This window comes from Sturnira hondurensis, unplaced genomic scaffold (genome assembly GCF_014824575.4).
Source record: "Sturnira hondurensis isolate 20B ecotype Veracruz unplaced genomic scaffold, ASM1482457v3 Scaffold0014384, whole genome shotgun sequence".
In the NCBI taxonomy this organism is placed as follows: domain Eukaryota; kingdom Metazoa; phylum Chordata; class Mammalia; order Chiroptera; family Phyllostomidae; genus Sturnira; species Sturnira hondurensis.
In genome coordinates, this window is record NW_028087015.1 from 2,748,566 (window position 1) to 2,764,995 (window position 16,430).

Genomic DNA, 16,430 nt, shown 5'->3' on the forward strand with positions numbered 1-16,430 from the left:
GGGGGGGGAATGGTGGGGGAGGGAGTGTGCAGGTGGAGGGGAATGAAGGGGGGAAACAGAACAACTGTAATGGTATAATCAATAAAATATATTTTTTAAAAAAGTCAAAACTGTTTTCATGAGAACACTAGAACATTGTTTGCCCTTTCCCATTACTATATTGACAGCAATGGTACAAAAGAAATGACAGCAATGGTGGGTTAAAATGCTAGCACCTAGTGCATACAAAAGCTGTAGTGTCATGCCACACTACCACTACATAATCGTGTGTTTCTTTTTAAATGCCACTTTCATTTAAGAATATCTCTAATGAGGCAGTGAAAAATAATTTCATTAAATTTCAATATATCAATACACATCTTTTTAAAAAGCTCTTGTAAGACTATACTTTCAGTGATCATTTCTATAGTTTGTTAAAAAGCTCTTGTGTAATTAGTTCAAGCTATGAGATAAATGAACGTTTTTTTCCCCATAAAACACCATTTTGACCAAAAAAAAAAAAAAAGAAAAAGAAAAACTACAGTTAAACATACTTAAGAATTNTAAAATGCTAGCACCTAGTGCATACAAAAGCTGTAGTGTCATGCCACACTACCACTACATAATCGTGTGTTTCTTTTTAAATGCCACTTTCATTTAAGAATATCTCTAATGAGGCAGTGAAAAATAATTTCATTAAATTTCAATATTTCAATACACATCTTTTTAAAAAGCTCTTGTAAGACTATACTTTCAGTGATCATTTCTATAGTTTGTTAAAAAGCTCTTGTGTAATTACTTCAAGCTATGAGATAAATGAACGTTTTTTTCCCCATAAAACACCATTTTGACCAAAAAAAAAAAAAGAAAAAGAAAAACTACAGTTAAACATACTTAAGAATTTGGAAGATATTTTCTTAAAAATAAATGAAATTACCCTGTAACTTCAAAGGAAAGACACTAACGTAATTGAAATAATAATAACGTATTATTATTTCAATTTCCAAGTGAAAATTTAGACCAGTGGAAAATCTGTGCTTGACAACTTCACAATATTGAAGAATTTTCTGATGAGATTAGTGGTATTAACAATTTTGTTTTTGTCTGATACTACATAATAAAATGTGTCAACATTTGGGGGAAAAGGTGTAATTCAATGAACCAATATTTCTCAACCAACCAATATATGGTGTTACAAAACTACGAACAGGTGCAGGATTCAAAGTGCAAGAAAAACAATGAATTTTCAGGTAACAAGAAATGAAAAACACATTGATATGGTTTCAGATTTGACATTGCAGCTACCCTTTAAAATACTACCTGTCAAATTCTGGTGTGGAATCAAAGAATACCCACAACCACCTTAAAAAGCTATGAAAATACTCCCTTTCCAACCAATACCAGTATAATGTTAAATTTTCTTCATATATTTCAACCAAAACAACATACTATGAGAAGTGGGTATGACAATTGAGTTCTTTTCCATTCAAGCACACATAAGGGACTCCAAAAATATATAAGGCCACACTTTTTGCTAAATATTTGTTTTTTTAAATATTTTTATTAAAACAGTATTAATGTGAGCATCAATGATTTACTGTTACCTTCAAATTAATCTGTAAAAATTTCTAACATGGAACTATAATAAAATATAACCCACATAAACCAAAGCTTTGGGATTCTCAGTGATTTGCAAGAGTATAAAGATCCAAAAACCAAAGTTTGAGAATAGCTGTCTTAGGACTATCTTCTACTAATTATGCTGTAATAGAGTGTCTCCTTCTCAGGATAAATGCAATATATAAGGCACTCAGTACCAAAGCACATTGTCCAAGACTACTGTTTTCTAAGTTTTCAGTCTTCTTTCCTTTTGTCTATCCTCAACTCTTCTAGTACAGTAAAAAAGGGCAGGAAACAGCTTACTATACACAAAATTAAATGGGCTCTGAATAAGGTAGGCCCTAAGAATGAAGTCCTCAGACTTTTATGCCTGTGTCAATTATTTATATGTCTTTTTATTTTCTAGTTTTTCTACTACACTCTTATGTACCTGAAGTCATAGATAACCTCCATATAAGTAGGTTCTTATTCTGTTAACTTAACTTTTAGATATTCTTTTCTATTGTCTTACATACTATCATTTATAAAGCCTGGCAAGGCCTTCTTCATCGAATGGTACCTGGAACAAAATTTGAAGTGACAAGAATAGAGTGATAGAATTCAACTGTGCTTATTTCATAAAAACAGACAAAGGCAATTTCAAAATTTTAGAAACACTGAAAGAGAAGACATCTATCTTTGAGAGGTAGAACAGAAAGAAAAGGCAAAAAATGGAGAAGGAAGGTATAAAGATAAAAGCTTGTGTTTTAAGAGGCCAAAAGCATAATAATACAAGAAGGTACAAAGGGTTGAAGAAAGTCTGAATACAATAATATACAACAACCTGATCTTAACAAAGGTAATTCGGGGGTTATTAAAGAAAAAAAGAATTGAGGAGACAAAGTACAAATAAAAGCAAATCGTAAATATCAGATTAAAATGCTGGCAAGCAAACTGAGTTGAAAATACAAAAGGGATATTCAGCATTACATGGAGCTATCAAATAAATTGTACCTACTTATGTTTGGAACAGGTTTTTGGTTTGGTTTTGTTTTTAGGTGGTGTGGAGTAATAAAGTTTAGAAAAAGGGGGAAGGGCAAAACATAATTAAGAAGTGTCAGGTGAACAGAGAGAAAAGAAGGGAAATAAATGAAGCTAACTAAAAATAGGAAGCTAAATGAATTAGGAAAGCTGCATAATAACTAGATTTCTCTTTTACAATTAGGAAATGTAAGATAGAGGAGAAGGCTAAAAGGTAAATCTGAAACATGGTGTTGTATGATTCAAGAGTTTGTGATGGCAGGCACCAAGAAAAAACCGACAATTAATGTGGAATAAATCAAAGATAGGTGAAAGGCAGAAGTGCTGAGCTTATTTCCTTAGGATAATCAAAAGCAGACACTATAGAGCATAATTTATGTATATATTTTGTATGCAAGAACAAACAGAATGCATTCAAAAATGGAATAAGCTCTTGTAAACAACTAAACACAGGTACAATATGTGTTGTTAGAAAAGGAAAAGGGAAAGACACCTTTAGCATTTTTTCTGGTGTTCCCAGGGGAAAAAAGGCATGCAACAAAAACGGATGGGAAAGAGTAAAAATAAAAATATAAAGAACAAAGCATGATTTTTAAAATCTAGGTTAGCAGCAATTACCAAAAAATAAAGTACTTTGCCATCCAACACCACTAAAATTCTGAATTATTCCAAATACTTTGTAAACATTGCCATCATCTATTTCTAAACGAAAAACAGCTTAAACTCTAAATCATGTCATCTATAAGCAATTATTTAAAATATATGCCTTAATATGCACCTAATTTTCTGAAAAGTTAAAGTGTGTTCATTTAAGTTTGGTATTGTTTACTACTAGGAGCTCAGTACCAATATCTCTAAAGTTACTGACATTGACAGATTTATGAATATTATGTAAAACATCTACAGTATCACTGTTAGGAAAACAACAGGCAATAAGCATATTTAACTGATTATCGCCTTATTAAACCTCTTTTCAAATCATTGTCACATTTAAACAAGGCTTTGAAAATATTTACAGTGTGACAATATCATAAGGCCTAATATTCATTAAGTTAATTCCATGCTAAACTAACAAAAGTCTAAGTAATCCACAAAGTAAATTTTGTGATGGGGAAAGGGGGAATTAATGACAACTACAAAGGTAAATAACTTGCTTTTAAAAATGTGTTTCTGAACTAGAAGAGGAACAGATGCACAGAAACAGGGATCACATGGAGAATTATCAGTGGGGAGGGGGAAAGGGGAGAGAGGGGTAAAAGGTACAGGGAATAAGAAGCAAAAATGGTAAGCACAAAATAGACAGGGGGATGTTAAGAATAGTATAGTGAATGGAGAAAATGAAGAACTTACATGTATGATCAAAGGACATGAACTAAGATGGGGGATGCTGGTGGAGGGTGGGTGCAGAGGACTAAAGGAGGGAAAATGGGAAAACTGTAATACCATAATCAATTAAAATATATATATATTTTTAAAAATGTGTTTCTGCCTCTAAACATATTGCTCCCTCAAGAAGAAAAATCAAGAACAAGATCTAAAAACAAGAATTTAAAGTTATTTTTGAGTGCTAAAATAAGTTATTTTAAAGTTATTTTTAGTGCTAAAATAAGTTATTTTTAAGTGCTATTTTATATGTAAAATTTACTAATGCAAAGAAACATCTTCATAAAGTGATAATTCTCTATAAAAGACTTGCTCTATTAATGCTTTGTTCCTTTGAGGCCAAGTATAAGCCATATAAGGAAACTGAGGTTCATTGCCATTTATTTTGTTCTGCTCTTTCAAATGCCCAAGAGTAACCTCTTTCACTGCCTAATGATACGTTCCAAAATCATAAATAAATCAGTTATGCACGTAAATTCCTTGATAAAGGTATTTTGACTTAACAGAAATTTCTGGATGGTTCACAAATCTTACCAGAAGCTTAAAAAAAAAATTTTTAAATCTCCAGAGACTAAGCTCTGGGGGAAAATCAAAACAGTATGTACTGATAAATAGTTAAAAGAACCCCATTTAGAAATGTACTTAATAAAATAAGAACAAGTTGTGAAATAATTTGATCATATTCTTTAAAACCTACATTTTTTTAAACCTTAAGCCAACAATTTTTCTTGGGAGCATGGACAAACCGAACCACTTATACTTACCATATTACCTATCAACAGAGTACCACATTTTTAAAATAATTATTCGGAAGTATAGTATTGTCCTTCACTTCCCTTTACAACAAAATACAGGGGAAAACCAAACTTTAAAAGACATCATTGGAGGAACAAGTGTTTTTGTTGCGAACAAAAGTAACTAGTCTGATCTTTAAAGACTGCCGATTGGTTCAGAAGGGTTTGTAACTCTGGTGGAATGTTTCCCATGCTTAACTAATTCCTGCCCCCACAGTAGGCACCTATCACGTATTTAGGTTGAGCGGGCCACATTAGGGCTAACACAAAAATGTATACACTGTACTATTTCAAAAGCACAGCTGTTTATCACAGTCAACGCGATTCCCATGAAAATTGTTTTAAGCGTTTTACTCCCCTTCCTGTATGTTCTGTTCTCAATTGCAGAGAAGTCCTCACAAATCAAACCACTCACAGGTGTTCGTTTTTTCATTACAATTCACTTTATCCATAACATTTACTCTTTCCTTTTTCTTCCTAAGTCAGTTAACAAGAAAAATCTAGCAGACACTGCTTTCAATGAACAAATATAAGATTCTAAACGTCTGCAAGGAAGAGTTACTGAAAAAAAGTATTACCCACCCAGAAAAACTATTAAAAATGGCAACTTTTCTATTGTTTATAAAACCCAACGAAATATATTCATAAGGGTTGAACTAAACACTCTATGTACGATTAAGCGCAAAAGCCAAATAATCGCTTAACAGTATAAACAAATGTGGCAGCCATCTCAACTGTAAATCACTCACTGCAGCCACCTTTCTTCCAAAGCAAAAGTTGCTAGGCTCAGAAACTTAATAAATAAAAAAATATACATTGTATACGATGCGGGAAACTAAAACTTCTAGACCAAGTGCTGAACAAAGGCACTCTTTCTTCGTATTGCTTAAGTTTTCGTCCCACCGCATTCTTAGGATCTCTGCTAAAATAACCAGAGTCCAGATGGTAGGGGGAGGGGAGGAATCAGTTCTGTTCAGCACCTGAAACACTGTCCAGTTCGAGAAAACCAAAGGAAAATTTAGGACAACTCGGGGAAAAGTGAGAAACATTAACGTGTTCTCTCTTTTCTAGCCCAGGATCTTTCTGACTTCTAGACACTTTTCGTGACAATTACCTTTCGGCCGGACAGTGTCTCAGGGCAGCTTTTTCAAGGCTTCGCCAGACATGATTTCCTCCCCTTCATGAGTCACTTGGGCTCCAGCCGAATTTCTCTCCGGTGAGAGCGGATGTGGAGTGGCCTCCCGCGGTAGGAAGAGTATTCTGCTTTGGTGGGGGCAGGGAAGAGGGCCGGTTTTCTGGTCTCGAGTTTTGCAGGAGATCCCAGCCCCAACTAGGATCTCCGCAGGAAGATTAAAAAAACAAAACAAAACTTTTCACTCGTGACACTGCCCGGAATTACCATGCGAAACTCACTTCCGGCCTTGGCGAGCAGCAGGATCCAGCTCCGTCCAGGGGAACCCGGAAAACCAGCTCCGCGCGCCGCGGAGGGGGCGGGGAGGGGGCGTCGGCGCGGGCTTCAGGCCCCCGGGGGACCAGCGCGTCCCGCACTCCGGACAGTGGCGGGACTTGGCCCGCGAGGGCACCGGCAGAGATACCGCCGGGGCGCTGGGCGAACCTCGGCTGCGCTAGGCCGCCACCTCTTCCTCCACGCCGTCCCCTGAGCGGGGCGGCGGGGTTATTGTCTCAATAGTGCCTGCCGCGCCCGCCACCCGCGCCGCCGACCGGGGCTGGAGCCGAGGTGCAGAGCAGGCCGAGGAAGGCCCTCTCCCCGGGCTGTCCGTCCTTCGGTCCGTCCCTCCCCGGCTTCCCTACTTGCCCTCGAACCCTCTTCTCCTCCCTCTCCCGGTTTCCCGCCGCCGTCCCTCCTCCTTCTTCTTTCCCGGCTGCGGAGGCTCCCCCGGGAAGTGCAAGGGGTGGGGGCGGGCAGCGGCTGCGTCTCCTCACGAGCTCGCGGGGCCGCGACAGGGGCCGGGGCTCCGTCCCGCGCTGCCGCGCCACATTCTCTCGAGCGAGAGACTGCGAGGGGAGGGGAGGGAGGGAGGGAGAAAGAGAAAGGAGGAGGAAGGGGGCTAGGGCGGAGGGGAGTTACTGCCTAGAGGCCGCCGCGGCGACAGCGCCACAGCCCCGGCGGCCTGGGGGCGGGGGGAAGAGGCTGCGCGCGGCGGCTCCGCGACGGGGGCGGGGCGGCCTCCCGCTGGCTTCGCCCCAACCGCCCACTGCCGGGCTGGAGGCCGGCGCGAGCCAGTCACCGCGCGGGGAGGCGGTGCGGGTCGACGTCGGCCGCAGGGGGCCGGGGGTCTGGAGCTGGGGTACCGCAAGGGGAAGAGCAGGCGGCGGTCGGGGCTTTGCCTGAGAGGCGTGGCCTGTGAGGCCCCCTCTCACTCGGGCTGGGGGGAGGCCTCCCTGCGGCTCTCTGGCCGTCAGAGATGGGGGAGGGTTGCCAGGGATCCCGGTTGCCCCTCGCCCAAGCCGGGGAATGGGAAACCCGCAGGCCTCCGCCGGCCCGGCCACTTTAGTTTCTTTGTACGACTGTAAATCGGTGCTCAGGGTTCAAGTCTCGCCCCGATTTTCAGGCTGCAGGTATCTGAGCTGCAGCACTCCAACTTCCTCTCATGGCACGCTCAGTATGCAGGAAACCACAGCGGCAGCTCCGAGTTGCTTCCCACGCCGGCCCTTGCCCTTAGCGTGCTCGCCCAGCAACGCTGCTGGGGTCCTCCACGTCTCAGCCTCATCCCAGCGGGGAGACAAAGCTGTCGATGGGAGAGAGAAAACGGCCCGCGAAATTGACTCGAGATAGTGCCTTTGTTAGACGAAACGTTGAATATGCTCCGAAGGCGTCGCAGGCTTCCACCGCCTGCAGCTTTGGTGGTGCAGTCGTTGAACTGCGCTGGCCTTAATCATTCACTCTGGCAGGGTTTGTGTTTATTGCAGAGAAGAAGTCTTAAGCTTTCTGTCAACACATATGGCAGAAAATGCCTCAACCATAACATTGCACACTTTTTGCAGTTACTGCTTTAAATATGTTAACAGACAAGACGGCCTTGTTTTACCCGGAGGAGGAACGTACTACATATGGAACAAACCATTCCCCACCCCCAGTCTCTGCTGTACTTAACCAAGTACAGTGATGGTAATTACTCTCTGAGTCCCTGAAGTCACTGTTTCAGTTCTTCCGTCTGCGTTCCAGAGATAATAATTATTGTTACCAAGACTTCCAAAGGAAGGAATTCAAGTCCATCAGAATTATTTGCCAAAGTGAGTTGTAGCCTACTGACAAGCACTTGAAACAACTCCAAAGATAATGCAAGACATTGTTAGGGGTGGGGGCTTTTAACTACTTCCAGAACTGCTGGAATTAACACAGGTAGTTCCTTCTCAAGGAAGGGGTTGAAAGTTCACAGTTAGTGCGGAACTGGAAGTAAGAGCATTAAACGAGAAGCTGGGAAATGAAACCGCAGGTATGCTAGTCATACCACGCTAGTTATGTATGTGAATATGAATCTTAGGCATTGTATAAATTCTAAGGTTAGCATATTGTAGTTTCAGCACAAGAAAGACTTCCCACTCCACTTTCAATAACTGATGTGAGTCTGACCAGACTCAGTGGTAGAGCTCTGAAGTGAAAGTCACTGCAGTAAAGCATCACATCCCAACTCCCGCTGGGGCCTGGAATTTAGGTTTGGTATTTACCCTCAGGTTGATGCAAGACCCCTTTAAATGTGGCATCACAGACTCACGTAAACGGAACTCCCGCCTCTCCCACCCAAACCTAAATAGGAGTAGAACAATCCCTGTGCCTAGAACCTGTCCTGGTCCTAGCCTGTTTTTAAAGTTAAACTCGTATGAAGGACCAAGCTGGCTGATTATCACTTAGGCTAGAAAAGCCCTATGACCGAAAGGCCTTCCTCCAACTCACCAGATATTTTGCCACTAGAGTTTAATCCCTTTCAGTATGTTTCTCTAGCACAAAGCCATAATCCTGGGAAAGGTAATATTTTAAGCCTTATTAGTTATTTATACCTAATTCATCAGACTGTTTCCCAAAGCAGCTTTTGAAGGGAGGGAATATAGAGATGTCATATGTTGCTGATGAGTAGGTAGGTAGTAGAAGAAAATGTAGTTTAATTTTGGGGAGCGGTATATTGAGAGTACAGATGAATATACAATAAGGTGCCTGTTATTTGATATTTAAGTGTAAGAAAGAGCCCCAAAACACTGGTTTTAAAAGAACGGAAGATAAGATACACTTACTGATTAACCTATTTGACAAATATTTCTTTTAAAATCCCTTTGTAAAATGTCTTCAGTAGGAATTCTGTGCTCATACAAAATGGTGACATAAGTATATGATCAGGGTATTCAATAATCAGAAGTAATGATTCGTCTTTGTTATTCATCACTGACTACTTAGTTGTAACTCATACGTGCAGCACATACAGATATAGCGAAATCTCCCACTTGTTCTTTTTTATAAGGCATTTCTGTTTTGTGCTTTACAGATTAGTTTTCTTTGAAAATCTTCTCACAGTTGAAATAAGATGTACTTAAAAATTTCAATTATGATTAAAGGGAGAACTAAAACCCCACCTTAAACAAAGCTGGCTAACTGTTACTTTAATAATAAACTGAACTCCAGGACCACCTTAGAGAGTAAGCTGATATTGGTTAATAATACAGCTTGATCTTCCCCATTGCGATTCTCTGTGAAAGGTAGGAAATTGGGAATCCCTTTCTTTGGGATTCCCCTTTCCAATGGCTGAGTTCGGGAGAGGAATTACTGCCTACTGGCGATAAGACACATGTCCAAAGGAAAGCCTCAAGGCCTTACTCATTCCAAGGAACGCGCAACATCCATAGGGGAAAACAAAACAAAATAAAACACTTCTCAGCATAGAGCCTATCCACTGTTTTATATATTTTAAAGACTTTACTTATTTTTACTCAAAAGAGACCTTACAGGCAAGAAGGGGCTGGAAAGAAGTATTCCAAGTCACGAAATCCAAAGACCTAGGTCCAAGATTGCTCTATCCAGCAAAGCTTTCATTTAGTAAGGAAAGGTAGATAAAGAGCTTCTCAGACAAAGTCAAGTTCAAGAAGTTCATCATCACCTAGCCCTTATTATATGAAATGTTAAAGGGACTTATCTAAGAAAAAGAAGATTAAAAATATGAACAGTGAAAGGACAGCAAACTCACAGTTATTAACAACCACACCTAAAACAAAAGTAAACTAAGAGGACAGCTAGATCAGGAGTGGAACCAAGATCACATGGAGGGTTAGCAACAGGGGAGTGGGAGGAGGAGAAGGGGGGAGAAGGTACAGAGAATAAATAAGCATAGACAGTAGGTAGAAAATAGACGGGGGGAGGGCAAGAATAGTATGGGAAATATAGAATCTAAAGAACTTGAGACACGCAGACATAAACTAAAGAGGGGGGAATGGTGGGGGAGGGGTGTGCAGGGTAGAGAGAAATGAAGGGGGGGATTAGAACAACTGTAATGGCATAATCAATAACCTACTAAAAAATATTTGACGGGAGACAAGAATATAAAAAAAGACTACTTATTTTTAGAGAGAGGGGAAGGGAGAGAGAAAGAGGAGGAGAGAAACATCAATGTGTGATTGCCTCTTGCATGCCCCCCAGAGGGGACCTGGCCTGCAACCCAGGCATGTGCCCTGACTGAGAAGTGAACCAGTGATCCTTTGGTTTGCAGGCCCACCCTTAATCCACTGAGCTACACCAGCCAGGGTTCCACTGTGTTAAACAGAGTCCTCCTGTCATTTCCAGTCCCCCATGTCAGCCAAGGAGCTGTGAAAAAGCAATGTGAAGTTAGCAGAGGAAAGTTTAGAGTGATCGATCTTTCTTCTTTTCTCCCTTTCTCAACACCAAGTAATGACCTGGTTACCTAAAACCAAAGTTTTTTCATCACAGTAATGTTTGGGAAAAGTTAATATTCTGGGCTAGCTTAGAGTTAAGATTCAGAAAAATCTAGAGGGGGTGGGGGCATAAGAGGACTAAATGGTAATGGAAGAAATACAATAAAGATTAAATTAAAAAAGCAAAAAAGTCTACAAGCATTAGACCTGATCAAAACACATTATAATGTATATTTTTCACAGGAATTGACTCCCCTGTTTTCACTTCCATCTTAGCCCTTGATAGAAAGTTCAGGAGGTTAGGGTGACAAGTGTGTGGGAAAGGGATGACTGGGCTCAAAAGAGGCAGTGCATGCAAGTACAATCAAAATTAAGGATTTTATAACACTTTGGGAATGGAATAATCTCTCCTGTATTTCTGTCTTTCAAACATTTTCTGAATCACAGGGAATTCTACCTCTATTTCTGAAAAGCTTTAGGAAAAGTTTTTAAGTTGTTTTCCTTTCATATATGTTTGATAATCTCTTTTTCTATCATACATTTTGTTGCCTATCATAGTTAATTTTTTTTCCAGATGTCCCACATTTTTTTTAAGTGTGGAGGAAAAAAATGCATGGTGATTATTTGTGTGACCTCTAGAACAAGACTGCCTGACTTCAGAACTTAGCTACTGAGTGACCTTGGGAAAGTTTTTCTGAGCATCTATAAACATAAACTTGAGTTTCCTCCTGCCGAGAATAGGGACTATTATATTAACATCCTCATAGATTATTGTGAGAATTACATGGGACAATGCTCATAAAGTGCTTAGCATAGTGCTTGGCAGACTCCAAAGTGTTAGCTATTACTAATGGTGTACTTTAAAATGCATTGACAATATATACCATGATTCCATTATATAGTGTATCATCTCAGCTAGAACACTTTTAAGAGTGAATTAATGGACATTAATAATAATTACACAGGGACAAGAGATGTAAAACCAGGATGTCCTGGGACAACTGCAGCAAATAGTCACCCCAATAATTTCCAACTTTATTACCTCAGAAGGTAATCTTCCTCCCATCTTGAATTTTCCCTGGTATGAATCATAATCTATTTCAATTATATGTCAATATGTACACTTATTTTCTGAATCATAAAAATATTAAATCAACAACAGAAAAGTTTAAATACTGCTGCTTAATTCCCTTCAATGAAGGCTTTTGCTGAAAAAGATTATCTTCCTTTGAGTTACAAAACTGCTTTTTCTGTTAAGCTGACACTTTACTTTTTTCTGTAGTATTTTTGTCTTAAAAAGCCGTTTAATATCAAATATGTCATGAAAATAGGCAATGCATTGGTATCGAGCTTAATTTGAGGTTTAGCAAGAGGCTACATGCTGTGCTCTAAAATGCTATGCTTCATAAAAGGTTTTTTTTTACGTAAGCAGCATGTCATTCCTATTTCAAACCAAGACTAAATCATTGTTGGTGATGACCATATCACAATCAGAATACTGGATCAATCTCACCTAAATCAGGTGTAATCAATATTTGGAAAATGATATTCTCAACTGGATTTTCTAAAATAATTCTGGATATACTTTCACATTCATACTTTCTTCCATTAGAAAAAAAATTATTTTCTGGGAATAATTTCCTTTAAAAATGCTGATCTGAATACTAATATATTTTTAATGTTTCTTCTCTATTTCTTCTAGTGTGTCTGTTTTTATGCCATTAAATTAATGCCAACCATTAGATCTCTCATGCAGTATTTTAGTTTTCTTCTTACACTTCCAGTTTTTCTTTAAAATGGACACTAAGATTTCTACCTCTGGAAACTCCTCTGAGGGTTTTTGTTTTCTTATACAAAACTTTATATAGTATTTATTCATGTCTCCTAGTATACAGCATACCAAACGATTAATAGAAATGTCACTTTCCTTCCAAAGAGTTTGTACTTTCTTATGAAGAAATAAATATGTAGGGAAGAAATCATTTTCAAAATATTTATTTTATAATTTTCAACATAATTTTTCCTTTTTAGTCTTGATATTTTATTTCATTTACCTGATTTCCAGCCACCATATCTCATAAATAACTGCTATTTCTATTTTGTTTTCTGAACTAATGAAACCTAGCTAAAATTTTTTTCTAATCAATATTATCATCTTTCAGAAAAGCTGTGGCACTGGCATTACTATTTACTAACTGGTGACTTTGGACAAATCATTTGATTTCTTTGTGTAATAGTTCATGATCTATAAAATGAAATGATAAGCCCTATCTTATCTATCTCATAGGGTTATTGTGGGCACCAAATGAGATGATGTATATGAAAGCATACTAGAAAGACCAAACAAATAAAAGATGTCTCTTTTCTCTTACATTAGTAATAATTTTCATTACCATTAATAAACTATTATAAGCCATAGTCAGTGTCCATTGACATAGTGGATCTACAGTATGCTTACTTTGGATTACATATTAAATGCAGAGTCTATTCTCTATAAAGCCTATAAGAGGAAGCAGATATAAACTCATTTTACATAAAAATTCAAGTCATTAATTCAGATACCAAAACTTCCTAAGTTTTGATCATTGAGACACCGACTACATTTTACACTATGAAAACATTACTAGGCATTAACATTAACATTAATATTAACATTAGAAGTGTTCATTTCAGGGAGAATGTTTGGCCTAGTTTTAAAAATGAGCTTTTAAAACTTTAGAATCTGAGAATTTTCAGATGTTGAATAATCTGGAAGGAACCTTAGAGGTCATCTGGTTTCTAATCCAGCTACATTTTACAGGTGAGGAAACTCAGGTTTGAAGACTTCCCCCAAATCACACTACTGATTAAAACTTCTGCTTGCAAAAGACAGCACAAACAAGACAAAATGACAATTTAAGAGAAAATATAACATGTATAAGAAATGATAGCTAATATTCATAATATATAAAGAGCTCTTATAAATCCAGAAGAAAATAATCCAATAGAAGTATTTTTTCCCATTTAATATTATTCATATTAGTTTCAGATGTACAGCATAGTGATTAATCTTATAACTGACAAAGTGATCCCCAGATATTTCAAGCACTCAACCTGGCACCCTACATAGTTACTGAAATATTATTGACTACATAATCCCTATGTTGTACTCTACATCCTCATGACTATTTTGTGATTACCAATTTGTACATCTTAATCCCTTCACCTTTTTCACCCAGCCCCCCTAACTCCCTCCTGTGTGTCAACCATTAGTTTATTTTCTAATAGAAGTATTTACAAGAGACAAACCAGCAGTTCACCAAAAGGAAATGCAAAAAGACAATAAAAATCAGGTGGGGATCTGTTTAAAAATCAGGAAAACTTGAAACTCTACCTAGCTTTTGCTGTTTTTGTTGTAGTTAGGATGGTAAGTCCTTTTCAGCTCTCTTGATGAGCAAAATAAACACAGGTGCTTCTATGATCTTGACAGGAAGGGAAATGAACCGATTTGATGACAAATAAATTGGAATTAAACTGACTTGAACATGGTCCCAGAAACTAGACACAGCTTTTCTGTGACCCCGTCCATGAATCTCTATAGAGAAGCCCACAGCACCACCTCCAAAGGGTCAGGTCTGGCCACACTCTAGTGAGCTCCTCTTTGAGCATATTACCCTAGGCCAGACCATCAGGCTTCTGGATATTTGACACAGTTTGCCCAAATTCTAATGATCACATACTTCAAAAACAATGGATTTTAAGATTTTAGGATCCTCAAATAAGGGTTGAACAGGGCAAAACTCTAGTAAATTATTCTAACACATTAGAAGTACAATAATGAACTTAAGGCCCTGAAAGGAATTAACTCCAAAGCTCCCCCAGGCTCATAGACTAAGGTTCTTTTGGGGCTGGAGAATCTTGTGAAGGATCCAAGGAGGCTTGTGCCCAAGTACCCATAGGAGTGAGAGAGGGGACAGAATGCCTCTCTCCTGCCTCTGTTTGTGAGTTGAAGTCTGTCTACTCTTCGCACTTCTTTGGACTTCCTTCCTGCCAACTATTATAAGGACAAATAATGGAGAAAAATATGGGATCAGGTAGAAGAAGAAGAGAAAGAAAAAAGTTGGCTTCAATAATTTCTTGCCCTGGCTAATGTGGCTCAGTGGATTGAGCACAGGCCCGCAAACTGAAAGGTTGTCAGTTTGATTCCTTGTCAGGGCACATACCAGGGTTGCAGGTCAGGTCCCCAGTTAGGGGCGTGTGAGAGGCAACTGACATCTTCTCTCACATGTCAACATCTCTCTCCCTCTCCCCCCTCCCCCTCTCTGAAAATAGATAAATAAAATCTTTTTAAAAATTACTTTCTTTAAAAAGACTAATGCAAAAATTAAGAAATGAAGTAAAAATTTTTATGTTCAATGGTCTCTGAACTTTTTATTAGCCTCCTGTACACCCCAAGAGGTGCCCCACTTCTGCTGCCTTAATGCCTCAGAACCTTAGTTCTGAGTGTCTTGACCACTTTGCTATGCAAATCCTGTGGGTGTTGGTCTTTTGGATGGAGTGTATAGAGTTGCTATTGTCCAGGGTTTCATTAAGATCAAAGTCCTCCCCTTCTTTCAGCAGGTGGTGGCAGGTGGTGATCTCAGCCTCCCCTTTAACGTTGATGCTCAACAGGCCTTGTACTCTTGGGCCTGGTGCTGCCCCTCTGCTCTGGTCTGGGCCAGCTCTGACTCCGAGTGAGGCAGGATCCTATTGAACTGTTCCATCTGCATAGCACAGTGTGTCTCCTCCTCCCCCAGGCTGGCCTTTAGATTTTTCATCCAGTCCAAGTCAATCTCCAAGAACGGAACAAAGTCTCAGTTCTATGGCTGTCTTCGTAGCCTCTCCTATCTCACTGGTCTGCAAGATGACTGTTGTGGCGCTCTCCTCAGTCTCCTGAGACCTGTACTTGCCAGCTCATCATACTGAGCCTGGATATCTGCCATGATCTTGCTGAGGTCCTGAGATTGCGGACATCCAACTCCATGGTCAACCCAGAGTTGTCAATCTGATTCTGTGTACTATTTACTACCTCCTCGTGGTTCTTTATGAAGAGTAGCTCCTCCTTGAGAGCCTTGATCTCTCTCCAGCTGCAGACCTGTGATATTTGTGTCATCATTGACCTTTCAGAGCCCATTGATGTCACTCTCCACAGATTGGCACACAGCTAGCTCTGTCTCATACTTGACTCTGAAGTCATCAGCAGCAAGACAGGCATTGTCAGTCTGCAGAACTATGTAGGCATTGTCCTCCGAACTTGCAAACATCTGAGCCTCCAGGTCCTGGGTGTGTTTGAAATAATGCATCCAGCCTCTGACCTGGGGTCTCTTCTCTTCCACAGGTTCCTGGATTTTGCTCTCCAGTCACTGATTATCAGCCTCTAGTCTCCTCACCCTCCCCAGATAGGAGGCCAGAAGATTATTCAGGGGTTTCATAGCCCTCTTCTTGCTCTGATGCTCCCTTTGCCTGCCCCCGGCCATCCATGCAGCCAGGCCCCGGTCACTGAACTGACCCAGATGCTGTGGAGTGGGGCACATAGATCTGGGAGCCGGAGAACACAATGTCTGCACAGATGCTGGCTGCATCATTGCCTGGTAGATCCAGCGGCTGGGCAACTGCATGGAGGTAGAATCTGGTAGTTGGTGGAGAAGCTAGAGCGGGTGCTGAAGCTCATGTTTTTCTGGGAGGAAGGTGAGATGCTCAGACACAGGTTAGGACTGCTCAGTAAATTTTTTCCCCTTA

General features: G+C 39.8%; 1 protein-coding gene and 1 pseudogene across 8 annotated transcripts in view; both read right to left on the reverse strand.

Moving 5' to 3' along the window:
- Positions 1 to 6,478, reverse strand: part of ERBIN (erbb2 interacting protein) — a 123,052-nt gene extending 116,574 nt beyond the window's left edge. For 6 of the 8 annotated variants that reach the window (XM_037062839.1, XM_037062842.1, XM_037062845.1 and 3 more), the window contains exon 1: positions 5,911 to 6,302. The gene's annotated coding sequence lies outside the window, so the exon portion shown is untranslated. Of the gene's footprint in view, positions 1 to 5,910 lie in introns of all 8 variants that reach the window. The other 2 variants (XM_037062838.1, XM_037062844.1) reach the window with 2 other exon arrangements.
- An 8,659-nt stretch (positions 6,479 to 15,137) lies between these two features.
- LOC118998837 (keratin, type I cytoskeletal 18-like) lies at positions 15,138 to 15,994 on the reverse strand (annotated as a pseudogene).
- Positions 15,995 to 16,430: the final 436 nt, after the last annotated feature.